Here is a 12,493-nt window from a genome sequence, read left to right as displayed (position 1 = left end):
GACTTCTTGAATGAAGATTTCAAACATTCCACATGGTCACATCGTAGCGTAGATGTATTCTTACCTACTAGACTGACCGGGCAAGCAACGGCCTATTTGCTATGAAGGTTCAACCCAGCGTACTAGGTTCGAGCTATAAAGGTAGCTCCAAGGTGAGCATTTACTCCTACCTCCGAGAAGATTGAGAAATAAAGTGGTAGAAACAAGCAGTGGGATGAAAATACTTTATTTGTCAATATATTGTTTAAAAGGTCATGCTTGATCGTAATTATTCTCCAGCCAAGTCCTTGATAACAGATGGCTCTTCGTTATCAGTAACACAAGCGGTGCATCTTGTCTTGTTACTTGAATGTGAGTCAGTGCTTCTACTTATCAGTGCTACGATGTAAAATAAACGAGAGTTTTATGAATGAATAAAGTGAAAATGTGGTCGGCGCCTTCAGGGACACTTTGAAGTTCAAGTCTTGATCTCTTTGAGCATAGTTACATACAACTGTCCTGCAAACTAATTCTAAGTGCACTGTGCCTGGAAAGTGTTTAGGTGAGCGCTCGAGTGATCGCTTTGTGCTCCAAGTAATCTGAAGATGCTGATAAGGACGTCGAATGACACGCACAGCACACTGATACGTCCAAGAATCTGCCAGCACGGGGTTAGCTGTTGGGTCGACAAGTGATGCGACTGGGCTACCTTGGTGAAAATTGGAGCACAAAGCCAGAAAACATTCGAAAGATGTCTATGCGGCATGAATGTTCAGAAATGTGGGTCTTCGTGATACCTTCTCTGTTGGCATCCAAAAGACGCAGCTACGCCACTCTTACTGCAGACAGGGGTTTGTAGTGAAAGGTGTCACGGTTTATAACTCTTTTCTCGTACGTGCAATTCGTCCAACATGCATCTCCATTTTGAATATTTCCGATGGCCGGGCTTCGAGAAAGGTAAGCTGTGCGGTTTCTTGAGAGTCGGAGTTCATGGATTTCTTCGAAGTGAGCGAACTCAGCTGCGTGGCGGAAGCATAACGTCACTTCCTTTGGGAACTTCAATGATAGTTTATTTTTTTCTGCATTTCTGGCGCTCAGTGAACTTGTAAATTTCTGCAGTTTTTTTTTAATGTCACACCAAGTCGTTGCAGCCGACGCGTCTTCATTGCAAAGAGGAGCACGTTGATGTGCACAGAGAGATTGCTGCGACTTTTCAGGTCCTGTTTTACGTGGTCTGCCTCCGACTGTGGGCTCGCTATAAAGCTGCTACTCGAGTTCTGTAATCCCAAAGAGCGAAAACAACTCTGAAGGGGAGAATGTGCGTGGACACCTCGAAGCATCTCGCTGGGCGGATTCATCCTTGAAGATGCCATGTAGGGCAGTGGCAAACGTGGGCCTGCTTACGGGAAGAACATCGAGCAGCGGTGTATCTGTGTGGGGTCCCTGGCTTCGATTGCCGTAAGGGTGATTTTGTGATTGTTCAACGTCCCACCTTAAACTGTTGGTGGAAACCAGATAATCGGAAGCGTCCGCATTGTGAGGTGTCCACTGTACATCACCGCTCTGTGAATATGGTAATAGCATAGGTGCCTTTCTAGGTTTCCATGTCGTTCCACCTGTATTCCACTCCCATTTGCTGGCTTCAGCCTCGTCGTCGCTGCTTTCTCCCATGTCTTGAAAATGCTGTAAACCTTCGTAGTGCCAAGTTGCATCACTTGTGTTGTGTTCACTTCCCGGGCTCTTCGTTAGTGTGGCTGAATGGTTGCGGATGACAGCTTCGATGCCAACGGTTTGAATCGGCGAATGCCCACTCGGAGCGATTTTTTCGACCCCTGGTCTCCTTTCTGTGGTACCTTTACAAACATCGCTGTATGTTTTCTTGTAGTGTGGTAACTCCAACGGAGGTGTTGTGAGACTGAGTACATTCATATCTGGTTTACGCTGTTTATCTTGCGACGTACTGGATTGTTGTAGCCGTGGTATGAACAGGCGTTCCTCCTCGCGCTGTTGAGGTTCTTTGATTTTCCTGAGCGATTCGATCCATTCTCGAGGTCCAGTTTGAATAGGCGTGAAGTTTCTCGCGTCGTCTCCATCACCCTGCTTTGTTTCCTTTGTTGGGAACCTTGTGCCCAATGCCAGGTATTCTTGCGCAAACCCGTCTCGTTTTAACTGAGCCCGTGGAGAACCCTTCCACGAGTCCTCTACTTTCGAATCGCCAATTTGAACCGACAGGGCACGCGCATCTGTGTCAGCCGGCGACATCGTCGGTCCCATACTTGTAACCCCGGCCACCACATCCGTCCAGGACCTTGTCGGAGTTTGCATTCGCTGTGCCGATGGTGTACTTTCGCGGCGCGCTTGCTTTGGTATTACGTTCTGGGAATCCCCTTTATTATCGATACTATCATTTGCGTCTCTAATACAAGGAGGTTTCTCAAGAACAGCTGTCTGTCTCATTCGCTGCTTTCTTTCTTTAGGAGTGCTCAGCGTTTCGAACAAGCTGTGCTCTTGTTCGTCGTGTGCTGAGTCAATCTTGATTATAGGAATACCCGGTGGCTGAGACATCTCAGAAGAATCACCTTTGTAAGCTACTGCAGGGAACGTCACACAAGACTGAGAAGGTAGTTCAGCCATTGCATTATGCTTCCATAATTTTGTAGGCAGTTTTTTGTGCGCCATAGGTGAGGTGTATTCCCCGCCGAACAAGGAGCTTTTTCTGTCGGTTTTTGTCGTAGGGCTACGCCAAGTGGGTGCTGTTACTTCTGCGTTAATGACGAGGTCACGTCTATGATTCTGCGACGGCAGTGGTTGTGGACTCGAATTGTTCTCGACATCTTTGGAGCCAAGTGCGAGTAGATTTGTTGACAAATTCGCCGCTTTGGGGGCTGTTTCTTTCCTCTCGCATGGCGTTTCTCCCACAGAAAGGAAATTTTCAGGTGGTGACACCACCTTTTGTTCACGCTTTTGTTTTGCAGCTGGTGCCTGGTTTTCTAGAGGCATTCTTTCCGGAGTTGATTTTTTCGGCGATGCCATAGCTACTTGTGTAGAACAATCGGTGGCAGAAGTATGTGGTTTAGGGCTGGGTTTGTAGATATTTCGTGGACCTTTATGAGACCCATCTGTAATAGATGCTGGAATGTTTCTTCGTAATGATTTCTCTTTCGGTGAAAACTGCTTCTCAATGACGGCTTCTTCATTCAGCGGCTCAATCTGCGGTATAAACTGTGCCATACTTTTTGGAGCTGAAGAGTGCTCAACGGAGAAAGGCTTTTTCTTCGGCCCCTTTACTTGCTCTGAGACACGTTTTCCAACACATTCAATTTCATCATCTACTGATTCGCAATTCTGGCCACAGTGTTGCTTAGAAGGTGTTGCTTTGTTGTTTGAGGAACATTTTCTCGATGGTATTTCGGATTTCGAGCTGATTTCCACTTCTTTCGAACCACCTGTGAGAGCTGTGTTGGACTTTGTGCCAGTTTTTCTTGCAGTCTTCTTCGGTGCAGCCTCAATTTTAGGGGCTTCAACCTTGTTTATTGATATTATCGTTGACGTTACTTCAAATTGTGGTCGTGCTTTCAAGTGCACAGCAGGCGTATGTTCCGGCAATTTTGCTTCGTTTTTTGACTTTTCCTTTACTTCAGGTGGTGTTCGATTGGCTGGAGGCTCCTCCTTTTGCTCCTTCTCTCGCTTCAAAGGTGCTACTGTTTTTACCCTAACTCTTCCTGACACTGATAGCGTCATATCGTTTCTAGCGTTAGATTCCTGAAATGAAGAATCGTTCAGTTTCAGCGCTGCATTGATGCTAGACGAGTTCACTTCTTTTGACTGCGTGGTGACTTTGGTAAATATTAGCTCCATGGAGGCTTCACTTTCGTCTTTTTGTCGCAATGAAGTTCGTGGGAGTGGTTTTTGATTTTTCAAGTCACTGCTGCTGTTATCAACTCCAGACTGCGCTTCATCCAGGCGAAGTTCAATATTGTTCACTAATACACTAGACCTTTTGATCAACTTTTCTGTTGGACGTTTATGCAACTGAGTAACTAGTGAACACTTTGAGGGCATTCGCGATGTGCGCTTCATTTTTATACGTTCATATATTTTTTCAACAAGAAGCATTTTATGGCTGGCTGGTGACCTCGTCTTGCACATTTGTTGCTCGTTTAGACGACTATGCGATTCTTGCTGTTGTTTACTGTGACTGAAGTTTTTGAGTATGTCCTTGAGACCATGTGACTCTAAGCAAGTGACGAATCCCCAACCTGGAGCTACAACCTCTTTTTGAGAAGCAGTGGGCTGGGTGGACGCTTGTTGCAAGGGAAGGTGAGTGACTATTGTGAGGAAAAGGTCCAATCCAGATGCTTGCTGAAGTTTCATCCCACACTGTCTGGTAGGCATTTCGAATCCATAACTTGGAGGAACGTGAATCTGTTTTATAAGCAACTCCTGTGCTGTTGGTGGCCAGGCATATTTATGTTGCAATGTACTCGTTTTCGAGGTTGTAGACGAAGGCGCAGCTGGAGACTTCGGTGGAACAACATGAAACAACGTCCCGGGTCGGCCCTTAGGATGATTTAACTGCTGTGCTGGCCATTCCAGCAGTGATGCCGTCTCATTAAACGTCTCAGACAGGGCCTTGGATCTAGTATACATCTGGAATCCATAATTTGGAAGAACATGAATCTGTTTTATAGTCGCTTTCTTTGCAGTTGGTGACAAGACATATTTGTGTTGCAGCGTACTTGGTTTCGCTGTTGTAAACAAAGTCGCAGCTGGAGACTTAGTTCGAACTGCAACATGAAGCAACGTCCCGGGTTGGCCCTTGAGATCATTCAACTGCTTACGCGTTCCTAATTCCCAACCAGGCTTTTGAACGTGTTCTTCGAAAATTCTTGGTGGCACTGTAAGCGTTTCTTTCATAAACAAACGCACAGGCATTGATGCTTTCAGAAGTTCTCTCCAGTAAAGTTTCCTTATTACGGCTTTGTAAGGCAAGACTACAATGTTTATAAACAGCCAGAAAACAGACTTAGGAACCAGTCCAGCGGCCAGCTCTCGTGTACATGTTGGTTGAAGGGGCTTTGCATCAGGTACACGTAGTGTCGCTGCTGTAAGAGAAGGCTGCGCTGGCCATTCCTGCAGTGATGCCGTTCCAGACAGGGCCTTAGCACGCGTTAGCTCGCACATCCCGAAAGTCCTGTGTGGAGGTTCGAGAGCCTGCTGTTTACCTGGATGGGGTGCGGTATGCTGTTTAATGTGCTGTGGTTGCAGCGTACTACGTGTTGCCTCAGTCAACGAGGGAATCACTTGCTCAAGTTCCGAATGATCTGATGTCTTGGCTGTGGATAAGGGAACATGTGCTTGCACATTTTTGAATAGTCCACGAATTGAAGGTGCAAAAAACTGTTCTTGGGCTAGCCCCCGTCGAGTTGGTGATTCGGTGACGTCTGGTTGCAAAGTGCTCGATGTTGCTTCTGTAAATAAGGGCAGTGTTTGCTGAGGTTCTGTGTGATCCGACATTTTGGCTGTGGAAGAGAGAACAGGTGCTTGCACATCCTCAATGAATCCCCAGTCTAAAAGTGCAGGAACCGGATCTAGGGCTAGCTCTCCTCTAATTCGTGATCCGGTTGGCTCTGATTGCAAAGTACTCGATGTTGCCTCCGTCAGAGAGGGCAGCACTTGCTCGTCTTCACCATAAAACAACGTTTTGGGTTGAGTCTCATCAGCAAGCAATTGCGCCCTAGTAACAAGTCCACAATATGAAGGAACAGACACCTCTTTTTGGCCTAGAGTTTCAGCAGTTTGTGTTTCAGTGGATCCCTGTAGTGGCGCGTTTGTTACTTCATCGAAAAAAGGCGCTGCTGGCGGCGCGATCGCCGCCTTCAGGTTGAAGCTAGCTCCTGATTCACAAGAGGAATTCAGCACAGTGGCATTGCATGGCGTTATGAGCCCTTCATCTGCTAACACTGCAGGTGCAGATACAAGAGAACACTGCAGTTCACGTTTCATCAATTCCTGTTCATCTTCACTTCTTTGTTGCGTCATTGGTATGGAAACCGGCTTCAAACAAGTGACGTTCAGAACCTTCCGCTCCTCTTGGTTTTCATAGCTTTTCTTGGCAAAGTGAACGATGATATGGGTCTGCCTGGGTAAATCAGAATGGTATTGAGTCATTTCTGTGATACATTTTTCAGTAATCTGATGTGAACTCGTAAAACAAGATGTAAGCAAAGACAAGATTTCAGAAACCACAGCGCATTCAGCCGCGTAGACACCTAAAAGTGACGTAACATTTGTTATATTAAATGTACCAAAAGGTGTTAAATTCTACGACGACAGCATAAGAAAAAGGCAAATGTGCAAGGAAACTTGCTGAAGTATTTCGGAATATGCGCATTACAGCAACAAAGTTGCTTCACTTAAGTTTGGTTGGACAATACGTGTAAAAAACTAAAAAAAACTTGGTATGAAATTGTTAAAAATGAAGTAATATATTTTGCTGAAAACTTTGAAAAAATAAAGCATAATACCTTCAGTATGTCCAACATTTTATGAATGCAGCACACAGTTTCCAATCTGCCCATGAAGAACTAGGAGAGCTTAACGTTAGCTCTTAAGAGTGCACCAGGACTGCATTACGCGGGCCAGTTCACATCGCCTTATAAATATGTTGTATTGCATCACTCCTCGGTGGACACATCCACTGTGCTAAGTGGAGATTCATGCTTGTGCGCGTAACATTAATGCATTTGTAAAGAAGTTCAAGCATCTACGTGGCTGCACACTTTGATGACAAAACAAGAAACACCTAACGCGTCGAGGTACCCGTTGTCTTTCTAAGATAACCAATCAATTCAACAAACAATTATGCTAAAGAAAGCATATGGTGACATAAGATATTGTTCTTTAACGGGGCGTAACTCACATTCTTTAAGCCCCGCTGCGGTGGTATAGTGGTTAAGGTACTCGGCTGCTGACTTGCAGGTCGCGGGTTCGAGTCCCGGCTGCGGTGGCTGCATTTCCGATGGAGGCGGAAATGTTGTAGGCCCGTGTGCTCAGATTTGGGTGCACGTTAAAGAACCCCAGGTGGTCGAAATTTCCGGAGCCCTCCACTACGGCGTCTCTCATAATCATATGGTGGTTTTGGGACGTTAAACCCCACAAATCAAATCACATTCTTTAACAAAAAAGTTGTCCCTTTACTGTTGCAAATATTAGGTAAAGCAGACTGAATTCAAGTGGCAGACATTCACTCTTTCTTTAAGTTAGATACGAAACCATGACCTTCGAATTACGTGTCCGATGCTCTGCCAATTCAGTTACCATGCGAGGCGCATCACTATAAAGTTCGTTTTGTACGTCGGTAAGGGTGGTTCCTGGGATTGTTTGTCAGCGCCGCTTATAGTCATGACGGCGAGCCCGCGAAACTTCTTCAGAGGGTGTCGCATGACATGTGATCTTGCCCGAGGCTGCATCTGAGCCAACAACCCTCACATGCTTGCGTAAAGTTTTAGGTCTGCCGAAGCGAGACTCTCGCTGCTAATGAACGAAACATGGAAAGGTTACTGAGAAACTCCAGATTTTGTTCAGCACACAAATCAGTCGAACAGACATGTAAAAAAAAAGCCTAGGCTACAATAACTGTTGCAGTTTAACCGGATCATAATTATTATGTAAACTGAAAGTTCAAATTGTGCAATATTTACTACGGAAATGTAAACAAGTAACAAGTATTGTTCTCCATATTTTCGTTAGCCGAATCGCCTACTGGATTTATCCAGTTGTGTCAGTTGTGCATCTTCGGTCACGTTAGATATAAGTCCAAAAGTTTCCACTTAACAAAATGGGGACACGCTCATATACTATACGGTAGCATTCGTTTTCTGCAACGTCATTTCCTTTTGTTATGTTCACACTATGAATAAATCATTCCAACAGAGGATATGAGTATCAGTTTTTATATTACGTGTTTCTTTGGTACAAAGGAAAGCTCACTGGTAAGTGCCTAATTTCAGAATGTCAACTCTAAAAACGACATGATAAATTTGGAAGAAGCAGTTTCGCAGCATCGGCGAAGCAGTGAACGAGGTATCAACAAATCGAAATGTTACGTGAAGAACGGCAAGCAGATGTAAATGTCCGATGTGCTATCGAATAAGAAATTACGCATGAAAAGAGCACACACAAGACAAGTGCGAACAAAAACGTTTACAGATCGAAACTCACCACGCCGCTCAAATGTAGAAGACGCACGAAACGCACAAAAGTACACACAGGTGTACACAGGAACAGCGCGAACTAACAAAAGTACCTGTTATTTTATAATTGTGCTTGAACAGCATGCTTTGGCAAATGGGGCCTCTGCAGCGAGTGATGCGACCTTTTCGTGCTTGGTAACTTCAACGCAATCTTTCTTCCCGGTGGAAGCACAAGGCATACAAAAAAACACCCCCATAGCTACATGAGCATGCGCGCATGAATGGGTGAGGACGTGTGAAAGGCGATCGAGGTCGGTGCATCACCAGTGGTAAATGGTGTATATAAATAGCGGGGCTGGTATGCTGATTTACGCGTGCATTTGTGGCCGAGTGGTCAAACGCCACGCTCTGTGGAGCCAGAGTTCACCTGTTTGATTGCGTGCATCAGAAAATATTCTCTGAATTATTTGAACATGGAAGTTATTCCTTCCGAGGTTCCTCACAGGTCCACTGGCTTATCTCCGTCACGGATACCATGTTGAAAAATATTTCAAGAAAAAGTTTGGTCCCCGGGAGTCGCACCTATAGAGAACTTCTGGCTTCACAGCGTGGCTTGAACCGACCCGGCCACCAAGCGTACGCTCTTTAGCGAGCTATTTATGTACATCATTAACCACTGGTGGTAATCACAGATTGGAATCTTAGCATGCTGTTGTTATCACTAGCGAGATGGCGCGAAGGGTCTGGAAAGCGTGCGTTGAAGGTCTTCGCTTCACGCGGTGCGATGCGCATGCGCCTCAAGCGGGCGATGCAACTCGTGCACCCTAGCTCACCTCGCGATATGGGCTGTTTGTACGTATTGGACTTTCACCGCAAGTTTGCGTTCAAGTTAGAAAGCATGAAAGTCACTTCGCGTGCTGCAGTGGCCGCGCTGGGAAATGAAGCCTGCTGCTCACACACATGTAACACAAGTAACTATTGGGACGATTGTAGTTCGAGCTCGTCTTGTGTGTACTTGTGCGTTCATTCAATGCGCCGTCCTTTGACTTTTAGGGCCGATTAGTGAAAGTTGTTAGTCCCCACTCATCCTGTGTGTGTTCTTGTGCGCCGTTTCTGCTTGCCTTTCTGCTTGCTGATATGAGAATTCGTTGCTACAGCGTTCATTTCTTCGACCGTATGGTGTAACAATGCACAATAGACGCTCATCTACCTCTGTGAAAACACGTTTTGTCTTCGTGTTATAGCGATTTCTTTGACAGAAAGATAAACCACGTTTGTTACCTTCTGTCTGTCAGTTATCTTGGGCACTGTGTCCCAAAATCACGATAAATTATCGTATTTTTGCGTTGCAGACCCAATATTCTGACAGCGATGGTCATTAATAGTTCGCTCTCATGAAGATTCTGCAGCCCGCAGTCTGGACTCAATGCCGCGACCTTTGGGGGAATCGTATGGGTGAAAAAGTATGACGTATAACTCTACGAGATTCCCGGCCACACTTCACGTAGTTCTGTTACAAACATATAGCATTGTCGGCGCATGTTCAAAATGTACAACCTTACAGAATTAGGCACTTGCTATTTTCTTTTTCTAGAGGAAGCAATACTGGACAGTGATGGCTTTACCTTCCTGTTGGCGCTGCGTCATCTCACACTGGCGTTGAGCAGTTCCGCACACTACCACTCAAAAATTTTGGAGGCACTGTCAGAGGTAGTTTTCCTGACTAAATTGTGATTCTTTATTTTATAGCACGTTGTGAGTCGCACTTGTATAGAGTGGCACATCAACTGAATCGGTTACAGTGTTTCGCAGAATCTGTGGAATAAAACGCCTGAGTACGCTTCAACACGCGGCAATCTAGCTTTAAGGGCTGTGGTACATGCTAGATAAGCTGCAACGGGTCTTTATAGATCATCTTACAAGGCAGGTGCTGGCGCGATCAAAAGAGCTGGGGTAGTGGCCCGAGGATTGTACGAAGAGTGTTCGGTGTGCTGTGTACTATAAAACAAAATACGACGCCGATAGAATTAAAAGACGCGTGTTACTAGCATGCTTAGAACGCTCTGTGCTGACTAGATAAAAAATGAAACGACCAAAGCATAACATATAAATAAATATAAACAAAAAATAATGAAGAATTTTTCGCAAGATTCAAAACTTTCAAAAATACTTTACCGCATACATAGCAGGACACGTGCCAGTGGCGCTTTTAAAGGCGATACTCGTTCCTGGGGTACTTCAATGCACAAATTTTCGTCTGTCACTCTGTCTGTACGCCGTAACGATACCCCAAACGGCACCAAATGATACCCTAAACGGCCAACCCCATCCGCAAGCCCCCCCCCCCCCCCCCCAATATAATTTTGAGTGTTCATACTTGTGCGATTGTCAGTTAAACAGCAATTATTGCGCATATTTGAGGCACCATAACATGTGAATATTTTGTATGAGTCTCTTTATACTAGAGCAGGCATACATAAACAATTCTAAGGACTGTAGCATTTATCGCGCTGCGCTGACATTGCAACGCGATCCTCAAAAAGACGAGTGTTTCCAACGCTTTGCTATGACTATACAATGTTGGCATCTGCCAATCGCTTTGCGTTTTACGCCTTATCGCCTCCAAGACGGGCGCGCACGCCTTCCTTCGTTTTTTGAAGATAACTGCCAGATAGCACTCGTGTCTAACGGGCCTAGACACGCTCGTTCACCTTCGCTGCACGAATCGAGACTAACGCAGCGCCTCCAGAATACAATTCACCAATTTTCTCACGCAGAACATCAAATAAACGTTTTTTGTTACTCTTTCCAGACGCAACACTATCGTATTTCGATGACCGTTGCCGAGAAACATGCAGATACGGAGCTAATTTTTTGACTCGGAGGTTGACGTCTCCGACTATCATCTATCACATTTGTTCATGCTTTCTTTTTGCAGTGCAGAGAACGAGACGAGGACTTGACAAAACTACAAGACAATTGGTGTTTCATCTGGTCCTCCACTGTGGAACAAGAAAGCATGAATCACCACCAACCATTCATCGTTTTCCTACCATTCTCGATTATTGGCTTTTTTTTTTTCGAATCTTCGTCGAGCTTGTGCACGAGTCTTTTTGTGCCAAAAAGTATGTGTATTGTGTGTTTAACGTGTTTAGTATGTGTTCATGTGTATTGTGTTGTGTTTCGTTTTCTTCTGTGCTTATCGTATATGGCAGTGCATCACCTGATCAAATGCTGCAGTGCAAATAAAACAAAACCTCGCAGCTACCACGAGGTGCCATAGAAGTATTCATTTGCGAGGCTAGTCTATGTTGCTGCACAGGCCACTGAAATATGGCTGTTCTTGCGCTAGGAAAAAATAACCGTAGTGTTTTAGGGGAGCGAAAGCTTTCCGCTACTTATTGATGATATTCTGCATAAAAATGTAAAGGTACAGACGCGTGCATAAATCCAGGCACACATCAAGTGCAAACCACCCTAATCACAGCCTGCGAACTAAAAACATAAGGAAGCTCGTGCTTTTATGTCAAATCCCTCCAACGATTCTCGAGCCGTCGTGTCCCAGCTTGTGCCGATAATTTTACTCAGGCACCGCTCAAACGCATGAAAAAATGGAGTTCACTGGCAAATGTGTCCCTTGTTTAGTTTTTAGTGAAAGCTCGTACGAGTAAGTAGGCGCTTCCTTTCGCCCATTTTGTTGTTTTTTTTCCATCATCCAAAAGCAACCACGTCAGTGTGGCTTGTGCAGGAGCACGAGGTAGCAGTCACGGATTGTCCAGAGAGCGCAGCCGTGGCTGAGTGACGCAGAACAGGCGGACATGACAGCTACATTTATCTGATGTCACAGAAAACCTAAAAATATACTAAATCGAGCTCGAGAGCTGGTCTCCATAGATTTCTTCGTTGCTCAGTATGCTAAGCAACGAAGAAATTCAACGTGACTTAGTTATTCCCGATGAACGGCCAATACGTGTGCACGGGATCTTTGGAATGGAGCGAGATAATTGTTGATTAGTTGATTTAAATGTCCCAAAACGTCCCAAAACCATCATATGATTATGAGACGCCGTAGTGGAGGGCTCCGGAGATTTCATCCACCTGGGGCTCTTTAACATGCACCCAAATCTGAGCACACGAGCTTACAACATTACCGCCTCCATCGGAAATGCAGCCGCCGAAGCCAGGATTCGAAACCGTGACCTGCGAGTCAGCAGCCGAGTACCTTAGCCACTACATCACCGCGGCGGGGCAGCGAAATCATTGTTATGAGAGACGCGTCACACATTTTATTCAGCGACGCAATCAGCTTGCTCAAAAGG

The 12,493-nt window shown here is 45.3% G+C and overlaps 1 long non-coding RNA gene across 1 annotated transcript; it reads left to right on the top strand.

Annotated features, from left to right (window-relative positions):
• The first annotated feature begins 9,769 nt into the window (after nucleotides 1-9,769).
• Nucleotides 9,770-11,441, top strand: LOC142768438 (uncharacterized). Its single transcript, XR_012885283.1, has 2 exons — nucleotides 9,770-9,884; nucleotides 11,113-11,441. It is a non-coding gene; the product is annotated as an uncharacterized LOC142768438 (long non-coding RNA).
• The last annotated feature ends 1,052 nt before the right edge of the window (nucleotides 11,442-12,493 follow it).

Source organism: Rhipicephalus microplus, chromosome 8 (genome assembly GCF_043290135.1).
Source record: "Rhipicephalus microplus isolate Deutch F79 chromosome 8, USDA_Rmic, whole genome shotgun sequence".
NCBI classification, from domain to species: Eukaryota; Metazoa; Arthropoda; class Arachnida; order Ixodida; family Ixodidae; genus Rhipicephalus; species Rhipicephalus microplus.
This window is presented reverse-complemented; position numbering and strand designations above follow the sequence as displayed.